Here is an 18045-nt window from a genome sequence, read left to right as displayed (position 1 = left end):
AACTATAACCCATCATACACCTCATATATATGAAAAATCACTGAGATAATTTCAAGTAAGAAGTTTTAAAGTTTCTTTTCTTTCTTTCTTTCTTTTTTTTAGGTACAGGGATTGAACTCACGACATTGCCTCTGCCAGGCAGGTGTTCACGCAGCTAAGTCCTTAGTCCTCTTTATTTTTGAGACAAGATTTCACTATGGTTCGGGTTGGCCTTAAACTCACAGTGATCCTTCTGCCTCAGCCTCCAGAGTGTAAGGATTACAGATGTGCACCACCACGCCTGGCTTTCAAGGTGTTTTTTCATCCTCATTCATGTGTGTGCCCACGCATGGGTATATTTAAAATCATGGTCTTGATAAAATTTAAAAAGGTCACTTCATTCATTAATCTTACTGAGAACATTCAGATCTGAAGGCAGAGCTATTCCTAACCTCAAGGTGCATGCAGTCAAATGACTAACACCGTGTATTGCGCACTAAACCGGAGAACAAGGAAGGGGCCTCCGTCAGGCCTGCGATTGAGGAGGCGGGTCAGGAGTCCCCTCAGAGCAGTGCGAGCAGCTTGGGCTTTCAGGTAATTATCCAGGCAGAAGATGGGAATTTCCCCGGGCAAGGAGCAGCACCCTGAAGGTGGGGGCTCTTTAGAGCAAGTGGAGTCTGAGGAACTGCAAGGCGTCAACTGTGGTTCAGGCAGAGGAGTGGGAGGCAGACGCGGACGGAGCCAGAAATAAGGCTGGGAATGAAACAGAGGTCAGTTCACAAGAGCCTGTGAAAGCAGTAGTAAGGTTTCCTGCCTGAAAACAGTGGAGGAAATGAAAAGGATTTAACCGGACAGTCACATGACTACCATTTTAGAGATTAAAACATAGATTGCAAGAAGGCTACACAGGAACAGGGAGAGCAATTAGGAACCTTCTGCACTAATTCAGTCAAGAGGTGATGAGAAAATCGGCAGTGGAGAGAATAGAGCAGCCTGAGAATTGGTGAGGCAGCGCTGAGCTGACTTAGTCATTGAGTGGGTGTGGGAAATAAGAAGCCAATAAAGCAGACTTGGACCCCTCGACAGAAGGTGGTACAGAGATGGCTCTGTGAGAAGAGCTCCTGAGTCTCATGGAGATGCCCTGCAGGTAGCCAATTACGTGGCTCTGCCATTTAAGAGAGGGCTTTGGGCTGCAGATAAAAATCTGGGAGTCAATAGGGAACACATGATGGCAGGAGATGGCAGCCAGTAGATGCTGTATAACAGGAGAGGATAAAGACTTAGTGAGCGAGAAAGTAGAGGATGAAACCAAAGGTGAATCACTGGCAGAGGGGTGGGAAGGTAATGGAGTGGGAGGCTGAAGGACCATTACTATTTAAAGAATAGGTTGAAACTGGGTGTGGGGCTCACATTGTAATTCCAGCTACTTGGGAAGCTGAGTCAGGAAGACAGCAAGTCCACAGCCAGCCTGAGCAATGGGAGGACATGGTCTCAAAATGCAAATTGAAAAAAAAAAAATGCAAAATGAAAAGGTCTGGGGATGTGTGGCCTCAGTGTGTGGTCCTACATTCAATTCCCAGCACTGGGGTGGAGTGGGATACAGTATTAAGGGAAGCCTATAATGGAGCCTGAGGAAAAGATAGAAAACTAGAGAAGGAGGGAAAGGGCTGAAGTGTAGCTCAGTAGTAGAGTGTTGCCTAGCATGCATGAGGCCTTGGGTTCCATTTCTTCTACTACAAAAAAATAAAAATAAAAAGTAAGGGAAAAAATGGAGCAAATGACTATCAGTGTTACAGAAGCACTGTGTAAGATAAAGACCAAAATGTGGCCTGCAACCCAGTGCTGACATGTTCATGACCCCAGAGGGCACAGGACTGAAATTTCTGTTGGTTTTCTAAACTCGTAGAAGGCTGCAGCTGGCTTTGCACAAAGAGACGCTCTCTGGCAAGCACAGCTGTCTCTTTGCAAACTAGTCCTGCCTCTTCAAAGCCAACCTCCTAGAAGTTTCACTGTGAAGGGAGCAGGCTTCTACTTTTTCTTCTTTAAGATGAAGGAAAGTTAAGAATATTCGTATTTTAATCAGAAAAAGGCAGGGGCCTTTCTCATAAAGGCTGAAGACATAAGCACAGATGAGGATAAATGTTGAAACAAGGTTCCTGGGAAAGTGGGAGGTGGAATCTAGAAAAGAGGTGGGGAGCACACCTTCTGCACTCAGCTGGAAGAAGGACAGGGATATTGATTGCATGGTGCGCGTGTGTTGTACGGAGAACTGAAGTCACTCCTCCTAATATCTTCTATTTTCTGTGTGCAACAGGAGGTGAATCACTGGCAGAGGGGTTGGGAGGAGATGGAGTGGGAGGCTGAAGGGCCATGGTGCAGATGCCATGTAGCTGGTGTGGGACCTGGGTGTGGGAGTCTCTCCATGACTGCAGTAAGTACAGAGAACCTGACAGCATGAAGCCCAGGAGTAGTCAGAGGCCAGCAACGCCTGGAGGCAGCGGCAGTGAGCATAAAGGGAATTCACAGCACTCAGCACACTGCCTGCCCATGAGAGATAGCAACCAGAAGACAACAGGGATAAAGATTCTACTTGTTTTACATTGATATTCAGTGAAGAGGTATTTCAGGTGGAATTATAATTGAAACATCAATCATCTAGTATCACTCTTATTTGTTTTTAGTAACTGAATATATTAAATAACTGCTTTGGGGGGGAACAGGTCCCCCCCATTGAACTTGTGATCCTCCTGCCTCAGCCTCTCAAGTATTGGGAATTAACAGGTTACCATGCTGGGGCTGATTCCAAATTTACATTTTATCAATAAGAGGACCTGTGTGTGGAGTTCTAGCCAGAGTCTGAAATTCCAAATTCCTATTTTATTTATTTGCTAAGATCTCTTTTATTTGTAAAATGTAAATGGTGCTTTGGCCTTTGTGCCTTTCTGCCCTCCTCTGCTGCCCCTAATAGTGTTAAAGGGCAGGAAATACTTCTCCACTTTTTATATGATGGCTTCACTAAGGAAACCTCATGATAACATGGGGCTTAAGCTAGGATTGATGGTACTAGGTGAGGTTTTCCAATTTGAGTCTGGTGAGATTCAGAATAGGATAAGCTTAAGTCAAAGGCACACAAAAGAGAAAGCCAGAAAAGCAAATAAATTTTTTTTATGAAAAGGAAATATTCTTCCAAGTACAGTTGTTAATTATGACATTTATTTCTTAAAACCTAAAAGACATGAAGCCACTTCTGGGACTAAGACAATGGAAGAGCTTTACTGAGGCAATGTTCCAGAGCTGAAGACCACAAAACTAATGCTTGTAATTGATGCACTGTCCTGTACACAAAGTTTACAGTGCAGAAAAAACAAGAGAAGTCAGAAGTTTCACTAGCACACTGGAGATTCCCACTACTTCCTAGGATGCTAGTACCTCTGTAGGTTGGTTAACATCCTGTTTTATTTCCTTCTTTGCTTTTTGTTCTCATTTTTTTCTGGAGCTAAGTTTTGGGAAGAGTATCCCTGTCTCAGAGATAATGACTATATTTCTCAAGTGACTGCTACACTTGATGTTTTTCTGGGTCTTCTGAAAATGCCATCAAGGGGGACAGTACAGGAAATCCACCCAAGTTGTACCTTAAGGTTTCTGGTCATTCTACCTTTGACAGACATTGTTGTGTGCAGAGGGAGGAAGATACTATTTTTTAAATGAATATAACCCTGTCTTGCTGGAACTATACAAGAGCTGTATACCAGATAGGAGACAGATTAGTACTTGATGAATAAGAGAGATTTAGAAAATGAGAAAGGAAGTATTTAGTAAAGAAGCAGAAGCTGGGGCTAAGGAGGGAGAGGGATGCCTTCACTAGGTGTATGCAAGCAGCATTGTGAGCTTTGTAAGTCTGATGGAGTCACTCCAGGGGGCATGGGCTGAGACTGAAGAGGAGTCCACTTCCATCTCCTTAGGCACAGATTTAAAACTACATGATGACTAACACTCTACAAAGCTCTGAGTGTCTTGGGATAACGCATATAAATACAGTGCTGTTACTTCATTATGATATCATAAATGATCCCAGTAGTTTACGTTAGACCTACCATGTCCTATATCCTGCTTTGGTCAGGTTTTGGTATTTTAGGGAGATTTCAATTATCTCATTTTGTCCTTAGTAATGAAACAATCCTAAGGAGGAAGAGAAATGCCCTTCCTGCTTTGGGAACATCCTGCCAAGTGTGGGATGTTTCCTGCACACCACTGTCTGCTTTCATGCCATCAGCACCCACACAGTTATCCAGCCTTTTAGAAAACAACTAAATTGCAGGCTTGCTTGGATTTCCCCAGCCAGCTGAGACAGTGGTCTAGAAGGCAGATTTGGCCCCTGACTCATAGTGTGACTTTTCCCCACATTTATGCACATTCTTGGGTCTTTTTAGTTTCTCTGTGTTTCATTTATCCTGAGATAGAAAAGGACAGGTAGCTTAAATGCTGAAAATGAGTTCCAAGGAGATAAGATTAATTTCTTTGGGTGCATTTAAATTCTACCTTCAAAAGTTTTATTAAAAATTTCCCACAGGGAAATTTATATCCAGTACAAGTACATAGAATAATTTTCTCACTCCAGGAAAGAATGTGAACACTTTCACAGTCACAGGCCATCTAACAATTAGGAGAGAAGGAACGTGATGAGTGGGGGCTCCAGAGGCTTGAACAGAGGTGCAGTCTCTCCAGTTACCCCAGTTCATATAGCTGTGTCTAGTTACAAAGATCCACAAAATTGTACACTGTGGTTAATGACTTTGTTTTCTGGAACAATATTGTCTGTTTAAAGTTTATAGACTTAGTTATTTATTGAACATCTCTAGTTAACATTCTAAGCCATTTATATAGGCCTGCAAGTGGAATGGCTTATATAACAAAAGAAACTGAACACACACAAGAGTTTTCCATTTGGTATCTATAATTTACCAATAGGGTAATTAAGAGCACAAGATTTAGCCAGGGCTAAGTGATTAAGACTGTAAAATTTAGTATGAGCAGTGATGCTCATAATCCAGCATTCTGGAAGGCTGAAGCAGGAGAATCTCACAAGTTTGAGCCCAGCTTAAACAGCTTAGTGATTTAATGAGAACTTGTCTCAAAATAAAAAAATAAAATAAAATAAACAAGGGCAGGAGAGATAGCTCAGTGCAAAGTGCCTGAATTTAATCCTCATTTCAGCAAAACAAACAAACAAATAAAAATAAAAGTAAACATTTAAGAAAATAGAACAAGCTTTGGTGTCAAACTGCCTATGTTCAAATTCTGGTTTTATTATGTGCAAACTTTGTGATCCTGGGCAAGTTACATTTCTTCTGTCTCACTGTTAGTACAATGGGAGTAACAATGGGTTACTTTGAGTATCATGTAGATAATGCACGTAGATACAAAATACATGGACAAGTACTCAATAAATGTTAGGTATTATCAAACAAAATAGCCTTGAACTAGTTAAGTTAGGGATCCCAACCCCCACTGAATACTCCTCTTTCTCAACAAAAAGATGAAGAAAAGAATAAAACAGAGAAAAAAGTTTCTTTTGGCATTATCAAGGCTTGTGTCATTTTTGTGTTAATCTCTCTTGTAACACTTGATAGGAGCATTAGATTTCAGGTTAAGAAGGCAAACTGAAAAAACACATGTAATCCCACTGCCACCTGAAATTCCATGAAAAACTATAATACAGACTTTCTAAAAGGACAAATCCAAAGTGCTAGGAAACAACAGCAACATAATTGTGGAAGATGGAAAATAGATGGGCAAATGATAACTGATCATGCAAATCTAAATCAATTCTAAAGGGAGGTAGCTAAGCACAAGCACAACTCTGAAAAGATTCCACAACTGGACACAAAGGAGAGAGGCTGAATGGAGGTGTGCAGACTAATTGAGAGAACTAACTAAAAGCTACTGAAGGAGAATTCAATTTATGAATTCAAGCACCCCAATATCCTCAAATCCATACTGCTTCTCTTGGAGTGGGGATGGAAGTCTGAGCGTTTGTTATTCAAAAGGAGAGAGAACTAGAATCACTCAGGAAAAGGAGTCATCAACAAAATAACTACAACCATCTCACCAAATGAAAGGTTTCTGGACTGAAATAATCCACTGTATGTCCAATTCAGTGACTGTAAACAGACTACACCAAATCACAACACTGTGAAACCTTGGAACACTGGAAACAGAAGACTCTGGAAGTGTCAGAGGAAATAAAGCAGATCACATACAAAAGGTCAGATCAGAATGTTTCCAAGAATAACACTGGAAGCACTAAACACTGTAAGCAAAATTGTGAAAGTATTATTTCTAATCTAGATATGTTTTCAGCCAAATAATCATGCAACATCAAGACATTTTCAGACATGGAAGTGCTCAAAAATTCTGTCTCCCATGCACCCTTCCTTAAGAATTCCTAAAGAATTTTCCCCTCACAAGACTAACCTAATAAAGAGGAACAGGAGACCCAATGTTGAAGAGAAGTAATGGGAAAAGGACAAAGGGAGATCCCAGGACAGCTGTGTATCAGAGATAAAAAGCAATGATTTCAGGTTAGAAAGGGATCCAACAGACAGCTACACACTACTATCATCGTCGAGATCCCTACTGCTGTCTGCCCTCATTTTAACCTGAGCATAGAATGCCTGAACACGGCTTGTCTTAACAATAACCGGAGTTTCCACAATCCTCTGCATGCTATGCTATCTTAATCAGAAAAGACACATTTTTACTCAAAATGCAAGGAAGTCTGTTCTGATCTACTCCTGAAAGCTGGAGAAAAATCAGAGTGAGTTTAGAGGCAGAAAGTAGAGGATGTCCTTTTTGACCGTGTTTCTGGTGGATGTCATGTACAGTCACAGCTCTGCCACACACCCTGCCTGAGGTAGGGACCCTGTTTCTCACATATGAGCGTGAACTCTGACTGCCCTGGAAGGGATTTCTAGAGACAAAGCTGGGTGTTCTCCAGGGGGCTCTCATCTAATAGCGACAATATTGCCTTTTGCTCATACAGCTAGGATTGAACTTGCTACCCAGCTTTTCAACTCTAAATAATGAAAATTACTTTTCACAGAAGATAAGATTGTTGTTCAGCTGGGGTCAAGAATAAAGAAAAAAGAGGTTAGGAGAGGTAAAGAAAAAGAGGTTAGATAAGTACACCAGAGAGCTTCTTAACCCAACCAGTAGGGACAGAGGTATTAGTTTCATCGATTGACTGACTGATTGATTGATTGTCTTTTTGAGACAGGGTCTTGAATAACAAACGCTCAGACTTCCATCCCCACTCCAAGACTTCAGACTGGTCTTTAGCTCACTTTGTAGTACAGGCTGATCATGAATTTGCAATAATCCTCCTGCCTCAGCGTCTTGAGTGCTGGGATTATAGGTGTGTACCACAATGCCTGGCTCATCAATTTATTTTTACTTTTTTTTTTTTTAATCGGTCCCAGGGATTGAACTCACGACCGCCTGCTTGCAAGGCAAGTTCTTATGCCGTTGAGCTAAATCCCCAGCCCTCATCAATTTATTTTTAAGCCATACATTTAAACAGTCTCTTTCATACATTATACATTTTATAAATACATACACACACTTTTTTTTTCTAATTTAAAAAATTTTTATTTTAAAGAAGGTAAAAAACACAACAAAACAGAACAAAATAGGACATAAGAAAGCAATGTAAGAGATATAAATTTCAAAGCTAGACGACCTGAGATCTCCACTGTCTATCATATTATCTCATTTTCTTCCAAATAGTTGTCCATGTCTTCACAATAGGTCTTCACAATAGGGAAGTCACTAACGGCCGTCTTACAGAGTCTCTTGTTCTCTTCAAAATAGGTGTCCATACTTTCATGTATAATGAAGTTCAACAAAACGAAACAGGCAGGGGGGAAGGGGTTGCTTGGTTTCCCGGTGCTCCAGGTCCCAGCATGATGTGGTCCCGGTAAATGCCAGTGGCTCCTGTCCTGGGCTGCCACAGCTTGCCATGTTCACAGCCACTCATGGTGGGGGAGTATTTCAAGCTGTTTCTTTCTAGTGAATTGACCATTTCATTGACCAAGTTCTGAAATGGCCAACAGATCATAGAAAGACATCTCTTTAAGGCTCCTGCTTGAAACCAACAGTGTCCGGAAGCTGCCGGCCTTGATTCAGGGCCAGCACACACACTTTTATATTAAGAAGCACAAGAAATTGCCAGTGTTCTACCGTTTTTAACATACGTTTAACTGTAAGTGCTCATGCTAGGCAAAGTACCCTGTGTCCCGCCCAAGGCAAATTAAAAGCCTAACTTTCTCCACAAGCAAAATGTAGCAGAAAAAGAAATTAAACAGAAAATTTCTGTCTTAAATTTAAATTTAATGAACTCTTATAATTGTGAAACTGTCATATTGTATATGCAAAAACATCACAATTCCTGTCTCTTAAAAAGTTAAAACATTAAAGTCTCTAGTGGGAGAATTCTTTTATGGTGTGTGGTCTGTCAAATATTACATTCCTAACACTATAGTTTAACATAATAAGGAGGAGTTAAGAACAGTTTTTAGAAATCCCCAAAGCTTCATATCACCCTCACTTCTGCTTTTCGTAGTAGAAATGGGGACACAGAAACCGTAAATGACAGGAAGCAGTAATGGGGATGTGATTTGAGGGAGAGGTGTCAGAGGGATTAGAGTATACACGAGACAACTGTGTTCATTGTACTTCTCTAATCAAAGCAGAGGCGTGGACAGGAAGTGTTGGTTCTCAGTAGAAGAGCTGTTTTGAGACTCCTTTTTTCAGGCATATAGATTAAAAAGTGATGTAAGGCAAAAAGAATATTATTTTTCCTCCACTAGCTATGAGTTCCAGGGCAATTATTATTATTGTTACTTACTTTCATATTTGAGATTTTATCGGTTGTGTTGAAGACCAATAGAGACATTTCACTTTTTACAGAATTCTAAACACACATGCCAAAAATGTAAAAGGCCACGTGTTGTTTCTTTTTCAGTTATTCCAGAGACTGTCCAGCTTCAAATTTGGAGGCAAATTTTCTGTAAGAAGTTTAAGTACCACTATCTTCAAATGTTGCTAAGATCTTATTTTAAATGCCACTGATTCACAATTTTGTATCTTATAAACTACATACTCAAATTTTCGATCTTTTGCAGCACGTTAACAAATTAGGCAAACTGGACTACTATGACCAAACTAAAGATGTTAGGAAGTGCATACAATTCTGACAGGGCAACAGCCAGGAAGTAGTTTTCTTAGTAAGCAATTTTACTAAAAATATAGGAGTAGAAATCATTTTAAAATGTTCAAGGCATATTAAATGCATGATTGTGATTCTAAATTGCCATCTAGCATGCTTTGTATTGTGGATATAAAACTAATCCCCACCTATGAAATGTTAAACTGACACCCAAGACAGTCAAAACCTGCCTTAATTCAGTATCCCACTATTTTCTGGTTGTGCCAAAAAATGAACAATCAGCGAATGATTTTACCTCTAAATAAATAATTTACCCTTAGAAAATGCAATGAGATAGGATTCCCGCCTTTCTAAAGAGGTTACTAGAGCTGCTAAAAAACTTGCATTTACAAAATAGTTGATAACAATATTCCTCTGGATTGTACAAGCAGCGAGACCGGGGAGTCCTGATAGGACATGGTGTGTGGTTAATCTGACTTGGTCTTTTTTCCTGCTTCGTTTGAGGCTGCACTCTCTTCATTTTCCCTTTCTCCATTTTCTGCAGGTAAATCTTATTTGGTTTCTTGTTTAGCCACTTCAGCCTGTTTCGCCTTTGCTCTCCTTTTCCTTTTTGCTTGCACCTTTTTTGTCCAAAGATGTATCCTTTCCCGCTACTTTTTTTCTTTCTTTTGTTTTTGGTACCAGGGATCAAATTCATGATCTCATGCTTGCTAGGCAGGTGCTTATTCCGCTGAGCTAAATCTCTGGCCCGCTGCCTTTTTGGATTGTTTCCACTTTTGCAGGAGCAGGTTTACTGGACAACATTACCAGTCTCCTTGGGCTCTTCTTTGCTGCCCCTTTGGCCTAGCTGACCTCCTTCTTGGGCATCTCAGAGGCAAGGAGGGTGTGTGCAGGAGCTGCGGGCCGAGGTGCATGGGAGCCTCACGGAGAGGGGCGCTGCAGCTCCTCCAGCAGCCAGAGTGGCTGGGACCCTCCATGGGGGTGGTGGGAGAACCAGATGGAACCAGATTGGGACCCTGCTCCCACCTACCACCTAGGGCAATTATGACATGTCACGAGTACTTTAAATCCTCCTAGATATCCTGTGAATTCGGCACAGTTATACCACCTGCTCTTATTTCCCTTTTACATGGGTGGAAACTGAGGCTCAGCAAGGGTAAGATCCTATCTTAAAGTCACAGGCCAGTAAATAGGAGAGCAAAGTTTCAAACCTATACAAATCTAACCTTAAACCCACGCGCTTGATCAGTAACCATCTTGTACTGTGGAACTTTCAATTTTAACCCCATTCTTTTCAAAACATTTCCTTCTCAATCCTGCCCTTTATTCCACACTATCTGTGACTATGATTATTCCACTAGAAATTAGTGCTCCATCTATCTTAAGAGAATTGTGGGAAATCCTAAGTACTTTGGTTGGAAAGCCTTCTCACCTGGGATAAACAGCAGTATTGTCAATATGTTGGGATTCCTTGAAGCCAAAGTCAAAGCATAACCCACTGGAGTGAAAAGTTTATTTCAAGTTCTATTTTGGGAGAGACCGTCCTTGTTTTTGATATGAAAACAAACACAAATATGCTATGGTGTCTTTGGATGCAACATCAGCACCAGCTTTTAAAAGCTAAAACAAGATTCTAAAGATATTCTGTATTTCCCTCAAGGTCATACTCTGCAGCCTTTGGAATTGGAGCTCTTTTTCTTTTGTTTTTTGGGGCACTCTGCAAATAGTATGAGGAGCAGTCACCTACAGCACTCTACCCAGACAGGAACAAAGCCACAATACAGAATAGGAACCTAACTTCTGGTTTAAAGATACTTCCAAAATACACTTGGAAACATTTTAAGGAAATTTGTGCAAAATAAAATTATCTATGTGCTGGAAGTGTTCTTGGAAGAGTCACCTAAAGTGTTATCAGTGGGGTTTTTCTGGGAGACAATTATCATTTTCTATTGTTGGGTATTATTTGACCTCTCATCCCCTAAAACTCCATGTATATACCTTTGTAAATGAAGAAAAACAACACTAAAGGTTAAATAATAATAATAATAGCAAGGTAACCACAGAGACCTAAGACTAAAAAGGATTCCTAGAGATCTAATTGAGGAACCCTCTGAGCAACCGCATCTAATGATCGATCTGAAAGTTGGCAGGATACACGCAGAGCAGACTCAGTCTGAGTTTGTTTATTTAACACAACTATCTTTAGTTGATGTCCATAAATGACTTTGAGGTGCTGAGATATTCAGATGTTTACATCAGTAAGATTCAGTTCTTTTCCTCAATAAATCCATTCCATAGTAGAGAGACAGAGTAATACATTGCTGTAATCTACATGATTCTTTTTTTTTTTTATCGGTACCAGGGATCGAACCCGGGACCGCCTGCTTGCAAGGCAGGTGCTTATGCCGCTGAGCTAAATCCCCAGCCCCCAATCTACATGATTCTAACACAGTACATAAAATCTAAAAACTGACCAAGTGAATGAACCTGCTCTGCTCCAGATCCTAACTGAAGCACAGAGGGAAGATGAATAACACCTGGTCCCTGCCCTCAAGGAGTCTAGACCTCAGAAGTAATAAATACAGAGTGCTGCAAGAACTGCTTTACAATTGGACACAAAGATGAACAGAAAGTTCTGGAAGCTAAAATGGGACTTCCAAGTCACATGGAGGTGAGTGGAAGGGACAGCATTCTAGATGAGTGAAAGCACATTACGTGTTGAGTGGAAAACAGGAATTTTAGGATCACTTGCATGTACTGTGCAAGGTAGAAGGAAGCAGGAGCTGAGGAGAGGTGAGACATGAAGCTAAGAGGTAATACGTTACTTACTTTTCTCTTGTTGTGGAGACTAAATACCTGACACCTAAAGTTAAGGAAGCAAAGGTTTATTTAGCTCACTGTTTGTGGAGGTTTCAGTCCATACTCAGCTGGCTCTAAGGCAGGGGGACATACAGCAGAGGGCAACAGTTTCTGGAGCCAGAAGACAGCAAAAGCAACAAGAACAAAAAGGGAGGAGGGAGAGAAGACTTGTTCTGTCCTTTATATTGTATATAGATCATTCACCGTAGGGTGGGTATAGTGTTTGAACCCATAATCCCAGTATTAGATCATGAATCAATCACAAATTCTAGAAACCTGCCCCCATGACTGTATGAGGCTTTGGGGGGCACATCTAGACACAAACATCCAGATTCTTGTATAGTACACACAAGATCTGGGACTTTGGGTAGAGGAGTCTCAGAGAAGTGACAGGTAAGTGATCTTCAGAAAGAGCATTCTCACTGAGGTCAAGAGGCCACAATTCCTGATATACAGGTACTAAACATTTTTCTCATTGTCTTCTGACAGGTTCTTACCAGCCAGGTCAACAAGCCCTAATACCCCAAGGTAGTGAGAGAACACATAATATCCAGCAAGTAGGACCTATATCCTATTTCAGCAGGAAGCAGTTATCAGAAGAAAGAGACCACCACTCTATAAACAATAATGGGAGCTATGTCTTTCAGGGTGAAATGAGGTAGATCAGGGCTTAGGCAAACTAGACAGCTAACTGGGCAGAATGTGTCAAAGATTATACAAACCCAAAGGGCATTCACAAAACACAGGACTCAAATTGACTCCACAACTCCTGAGCAAAGTATTTTCCAATCCTTCATTTGAATCTGGTGCTGTTTGCAGAACTAATCAGAAGAGTGCTATTTTCAATCCTTCATTTATGTCTGGAGGGAAGCCAAGCATGACTTTCCATAGAGCAGTTTAAATCCAGCACCAAGCTGTCGATGTCCGCTCCCGGCCGGCAGGAAGGACACACGACAAAGTCTGGTAGTGGACAACCTTTTCTTTTTATTTTCCTTCTCCGTACAGCCTGCCCTGGGATCGCTCCCAGCCGAAGCCTCCTCTGGTCCGCTCCCCGCGGCTCCTTTTGTGCTTCAGTCTGCCCCAAAGCCTCTACCGGTCCGCTCTCCGCGGCTCCTTCTGGGCTTTTACTTCCGGGCTTTTACCTGGCTTCTTCTTCCGCCCAGGGGTGGCACCGGTATATATACGGGTACAGTGTCCAATCATGTTAAAGTAAGCAAGGCAAGCTGATTGGCTAACATCATCAGTTGCCAGGCAGACTATATTGTTGAGCGGGTTGTTTACGCGGTAAGCAGGAAACTAACATATTCGATGGGAGGGGTAATCTACCTCAGGCTTTGCTCTTTACCACAGGCCGCACGTCCGCCGCGCAAGGCGAGCTATCACAGACGCGGCTCCCAACACCAAGCCAGGTGAACTTTCAAAAAGACAACTGTCCCAGTGCCTAATTTGCATGAGGGGGAAGCCAATCCAGGAATTTTAGATACATAATTTTCCTTATCCTTGGACTGCTGTGAGGCTGTTCACTGGTTAGCTCTTACCCTTTAGAGGGTAGCTCTTTTCCTCCTTCCAAATAATGTACACGGTCACTGCCAAAAAAAAAAAAAAAAAAAAAAAAAGAATGCAGCAAAGCCACTTCTCAGCAGGAAAAGTGAGAGATGGAAAAGGGTCTAGGAACAGATTAGAGCAGTGTTTTTCAAGAGGAAAAAACACATGTGTCACAAATGTAACTATGGATTTGGTCATTACACTAAAAAACAGAACAATGAAATAAAGAATATTTTTATGTAACTCACTGTATCAAATTCTATTTCAGGGCTAGGGGTGTCACTCACTGGTACAGTACTACCATGCATGAGACCCTGGGTATGACTCCCAGAACCACCCAAGAAAATTACTCAGATATTTTGTTTTAAAATACTGCCTTTGACATCTGGTGTGTCCCACACTCGACAGACTGCCTCAATTTGTTTAGACATATTTCAGGAGTCACACTGGCTAGTAGCTACCATGTTGCGCAGTGCAGGGTTAAGAGGGATTAGGGTAGTTCAGGAGATGATATGAGCACATATTGGTCTAGCTAATGTGGAGAATAAGGAAACAAATCACTGATTGCTGGTATGTGGGCAACTAGACAGAGAGCAAATCAAACAGAGCATACAGAAAGAAGAAGTCCAGTGGGAGGAAGGAGAAGATAGGGAGGGAGGGGCAGGGAGATCTGATCTTAGCTTGTTAACTTTTTTTTTTTTGGTACTGGGGATTGAACTCACGACCTCACTCTTGCCAGGCAGGTGCTTGTGCCACTGAGCTAAATTTCCAGCAGCTTGTTAACTTTTAAATGCCTAAGCACAAAGATATTTGTTCAGGGCAATGCAGTCAATAAATGACAGAGTCTAAGTTTTGACCTAGATCTCTTTGATGGCAATACTGTTCCTAAAGATTCCCTTGTGGAGATTTAACAATAATGAAGGAGAAGGCAGAGGCCAGTTTTCCTTTATTTTCATTCAATATGAACTACCTTTACAGTGATAAAACAGAATGTGAAGCAGTGCATTCTACCTTTTTTTATTAGAGGCAGGGTCTCACTATATAGTCAGGCTGGCCTCAACCTCAAAGAGATCCTCCTGCCTCAAGCCTCCTGAGTGCTGGGATTACAAGTGTGTGAACCACATCCAGCCTTAAAGCAACTGGGCTTATTGACACTGCTGAAGAAAATCAAGATTTTTGGAAATGTTCCTAATATTTTTAATATTATATAAACATTTCAAGGGACTTTACCCTATTTGTAAATATACACATAAGCTATAAATGGGACCTTAATATTTCATCAAAATCACAGACTTTTTAATAGTTACAGTTTTTAAAAATGAGGGGTCTAGTCTGAGAGGTTTTCTCTACCATCTACATAGTTAGCACTTACAGCAAAAGATAAGTGAAATCTCTAAGAGAGGGTGGTGGCACCACACCATCACAGCAAAAGATAAGTGAAATCTCTAAGAGAGGGTGGTGGCACCACACCATCTTTGAATTATGTTATTGTAAAACACAGCTGGCTGCCTTGGAAATGCCTGTGACTACACACATACAGACATGCACAGAGACACACACACACATGTAGTGTCGATGGATGGGGATAAATAGGCAAAAAATGAGAAAAGCCATCTAGGTAAATTTTAAACGCAGAAAAAAAATGGCTTAAAAGTTGGCTGCCACCCAGGAAGTAGTAGCCACAGTATTTTTCAAAAATGCTAAAATTAGACTATGTGTGTACAGAATGCAAGGGCACTGTTTGGAGGTGCAGCTTTCTTTGGGAGTGTGAAATGATTTATGAATAATCAACTCTAATTGCCAACCACTGCAACATTCCTACCAAGCCCTCTTTTTCAAAAACTTCTCTGATTTTTTTCCTCTAGATAGGCTAAAGTGGAGACCCTTGCTTTTCCTTAGTTAGACAGGATAATTCATGTGAGTGGCAAACTTATTTCAGTATTACATATTCCTGAGTTAAAGCAACACTGGTATGGTTTTATTTCATTATGCTCAGTGGCAATGAAATGCATGAAATGCCAAGGAAATAATACAGTGTGTACCTGTGTCCTATCAAAGGCACAGGAATGCTGTTTACAATAGACTAGCCATGTTGCTTTATGGACCATAGTCTGGTTTTGTTCTTCACTGGCTCATTATCTGATTTAATCAACTCTTTAATGTATAATATATGCTGCCAAACTGGTACTTAAGGGTTGAGGGGATGTTTTCCAACTTGATCATGTGCTTTGAAAAAAATCCCAACAATATTTGGTTTTGGGGAAGCAGAACAACTGTGGAAAAAGCACAGGATGTTAGCTGGACGTGGTGGTGCACATCTGTAATCCCAGTACTCTGCCTGTAATTCCAGTACTCCAGAGGCTGAGGCAGGAGGATCACCACTGAGTTCAAGGCCAACCTGAACTGCATAATGAAACTGTATCTCAAAAAAACAAAACAAAACAAAAAAAAATAGGATGTTAAATGAGTGTATCATAGAGCTATTATCTCTGGCAAGTCGCTTAGTTCTATGCCAGTTTCTTTATACACAAGAAAAATAAAACTACTTAGTTCACAGGTGTTCAAGGATCAAATCAAATAATACCAATAAAAGGATTTTGTAAACTGTAAACATTTACCCATCATTACTGGTAGGCTGTGAAAGCACTGATAATATATATTTGATGTACTGTTGTAAAAGGTTTTAATGAAAATAGAGTTGACATATTTTTCAAGAGCACTTAAGCTCAGTATGATGGCACATGACTATAATTCCAGTTACTGAGGAGGATTCCAAATCAAAGCTAGTCTGGGCAATTCAGACAGACTTTGCTTCAAAATGAAAAATAAAAAGGGCAGGAGATGTACTTCAGGGGCAAAGTGTCTTGGCTTCAACTCCTAGTACTGGGGAGAGAGGGATAAGGAGAGGGAGAGAGGGATTAATTCTTTTTGTGGCCCCGGTTACAGTGCAGTGCTCATTTGAAGGTGCAGATCCACTACCAAGCGACAGGGAAGCTTTGATCCTTTGACCTGTTCCATTTCTAACTTGGTAGATTTGCTTCCTCTCCCAGTACCCTTGGTGGGTACTAGGTGGGTCCTTGATAGGTACTAGGAATCAAACTTAGGAGCTTGTGCTTGCAAGGCAGGCACTGTACCACTGAGCTCTGGATTCACCCTTTCTCAAGCAAACCTCACTTCTAGGAAGTCACCATACCGAGGCTGAATTTAGTGTGAATAACTGATAGGTGTACACACTATAGCCTGGAACTGCTGGGCAAAAGCAATCCCTCTTCTTCATCCTTCCAATACAGCAGCTGGGAGTGCAGGCATGTACTGAGGCATGCAGCCCTTTCTTCTCTGTTTTTTAAAGTATTGAGGATTAAATCCAGGGCCCTGCACAAGCACTCTACCATTGAGTTAACACCTCCAGACCTTTTAAAAAATTTAAAAGTTCTGAGACATGATTTTGCTAAGTGACACAGTCTGACCTCAGATTTGCGATCCTTCTGCCTCAGCTTCCTGAGCAGCTGGGACTGCAGACATGGGTCATGGCTTCTGGTTCCTTTCTTCCTTTTTACTCTTCACTTTCATCACTTTAGCTGAAGATGCCATTTGGCCCTGTGGTTGGTTTTTCAATGTCCAGACTGTCTTAGACCACTGCTACGTTACTTTTCCTACAATACTGCTTCTTTGTGTCCATTCATACACCTCCAAATCCTAGTTTCTGGCACTGGGTTAGGCTGTGTGAACTACAGGTGCAAATAAATGTAAGTTTGGGATTTACCACTGCATACCATTGGGGCATGACAGTGTGATCTGTGAGAAGACCACAGACTGAGCTGAAATGGATTTGAATTCTGGATCTGTTATTTTTGTTTATGATCTCAGGGAGGAAATTTAATTATACCTCAATTTCATTTAAAAAATGAGAATTTAGTTATCTATTTCTATAGCACATTGTTCAGCTGTAATCAAATGTAATATGTTTTAGATTTTGATCTTTATACTCTAGGGTTCTCATGTAAGAGAAACCACATGATATTTAAGCTTGTGTTTCTGATTTATTTCAATTAACATTACAGTCTCAAGGTACAGGGTGGAGTGAAAAGGGATGAAAAAAGAATTAAGATGTGTTATACACATGTACCAACTACCAATAATGAAGGAAGCATTATGTACTACAAATGTATACTAGTTCAAAATTAACTAAAAAAAATTTTAGTTTCTGATCCTTCAAATAAAACACATACAAAACCATAAAGAAAAATAAGATATGTTCATTTGGAATAAATATGTGTGCTATATGTTTACAATTTTGTTTGCGTCATTTAATAACCTGATAATATATCTAATTTTAAAGCTCAAGAAGATAAAAAGTCATAATTGCAAAGGGGAACTACTTAACAAAAAAATCACATTTGTCACCAAAATAAATATTTTAATATATTCAGATGTCT

The 18045-nt window shown here is 40.7% G+C and overlaps 1 protein-coding gene and 1 non-coding gene across 2 annotated transcripts in view; both read right to left on the bottom strand.

The window, feature by feature from the left end:
• Prorp (protein only RNase P catalytic subunit) overlaps positions 1 to 18045 on the bottom strand; it is a 135871-nt gene that overhangs the window by 15116 nt on the left and 102710 nt on the right. The gene's annotated exons all lie outside the window — the stretch shown is intronic.
• Positions 8032 to 8169, bottom strand: LOC111757406 (small nucleolar RNA SNORA2/SNORA34 family). Its single transcript, XR_002791766.1, has one exon. It is a non-coding gene; the product is annotated as a small nucleolar RNA SNORA2/SNORA34 family (small nucleolar RNA).

Source organism: Cavia porcellus, unplaced genomic scaffold, assembly GCF_034190915.1.
Source record: "Cavia porcellus strain 051 isolate PalLab524CR breed Dunkin Hartley unplaced genomic scaffold, mCavPor4.1 scaffold_1, whole genome shotgun sequence".
NCBI lineage: Eukaryota > Metazoa > Chordata > Mammalia > Rodentia > Caviidae > Cavia > Cavia porcellus.
The sequence above is the reverse complement of the archived record's forward strand: the minus strand, read 5'-3'. Positions and strand labels throughout refer to the sequence as shown.